This window comes from Leptodactylus fuscus, chromosome 1, assembly GCF_031893055.1.
Source record: "Leptodactylus fuscus isolate aLepFus1 chromosome 1, aLepFus1.hap2, whole genome shotgun sequence".
Taxonomy (NCBI): Eukaryota; Metazoa; Chordata; class Amphibia; order Anura; family Leptodactylidae; genus Leptodactylus; species Leptodactylus fuscus.
Genome location: NC_134265.1, coordinates 224480213 through 224481906, shown reverse-complemented (window position 1 = coordinate 224481906; position 1694 = coordinate 224480213).

The window sequence follows — 1694 nt, the reverse complement described above, 5'->3', positions numbered from 1 at the left end:
ATTAGAATCAAGATAATGCTTTAATATTTCACTAACCTGTGAGTCTGATATATTGTATATTTCCCATCTTCTAATGTTTGACATACTGTTAATAAGCACTTTATCCATACTCTGCTCTGTAACAGTGGAATATTATCAGAATGCTAACAGCATATCATTCTAACTTTTTAAGGGCCTTTCCTAGATTTTACAATGATGGCTCTTTTCAGGCCATCAGCGTGGGATTGGAAAGGAGCCCACCTCTATTTGTTAGAATAAATGAACTCTCTAATAGGGTTGGTAGATCGGTATCGGAAAAGATCAGATTCCGATCGGCGATCGAGTAAATTTCACGATTAGGATCGAGATCGGCTGGAAAGTGATCGGAAATAGGATTTTAAAATCAATCTCGAAATCTCAAGATCGGCTCAACCCTACTCTCTAACTAAACTACTAGCCATTGCAAGATTTGTTCATGTGATCCCAGTTGAGCCCATAGTATTGACAATGACACATGCAGAAGTGCAATGCTGTGCTGATAGGGCAGTGAATGTGCTGCGGGAGCATAATAAGGATGGGATAAGCTTGGAAAGCTCTTTGGCATTATTAGTGGGTATAATCTCGTTTTCATACTTCTATATTTGTACTTGTACACATGTCAGAATGAAGAGGGATTCATCTTTTCTACAATATTTAGTTTATATTCCAGTTTCGCTGTGGAGTAAAATTTATCATGGACTTAAAGAAAATGTGTCTTTCCTTTTGTAAAATGAGAATAAAATCGCTTGTACAATAATCCAGACTTTTTTTTTTCTGCTTACTACCTATTACTTTCAATGAATAAGAGAGGTTGTCCAATATTCACATTCACAAGAGCATGGACTATTGCAACTTCTATGCATCTGTCACCCAAGCTTTTATGTGTGCTGAACTGTAGTTGCCTACACTAACTTGACTGTTGTCTAGCCCAGACCTAAAGACCTTGAGTTGTCCTCTTTTTGATAAGTGTATGTGTATTTTTAATATATATTTTCATAGATCCCATGCACATGACTAATTTTATTTGCAATTGCATTTTGTTGGGCCTGTACACACATCCGCATGCATGGACTTGTGTCTGGACCATACAAAGGGACTACAAAATATTAAGCATGTCCTATTTTTATTTGCAACTAGCTTTTACCCGCGACTTCGTCTGCGGTGATTTGAGAATTGGGTGGACACAGACGTGTGAAACTGTAAAAGTGCTTTAAAAAGTTTGGTGGGCTAGCAAATGTGATGTGATGTGTTATATTGTGTATGTCGTGATACAGACAATGTGATGTGTTGTATTGTGTATGTCGTGATACAGACAATGTGATGTGTTGTATTGTGTATGTCGTGATACAGACAATGTGATGTGTTATATAGTGGAAAGCTATATGTAAATGTCAGTGAGTAGAGTCAGGGCTACTCCTGAGGTGACAGTAAGGAGTGTGCAGGCAGGTTGAGGCAGGAAATGCCAGGCAGTGTGTGTGAGTCTATAGCTGGGGCTAGGAGTCCTGCTTTTGTGAGTCTCCTGCTAGGAAGCCATGTTGTTTAGTGGCACCAAAAGTAGCCTGTGACTCAATCTGTTTCCTAAGGGAAAACTATGTTTGTGGAAAATTGCACGCAAATCCGTCCAGGCGTTTTAGCGTGATTGAGGAACAAACATCCAAACTCACAAACATCCAAAC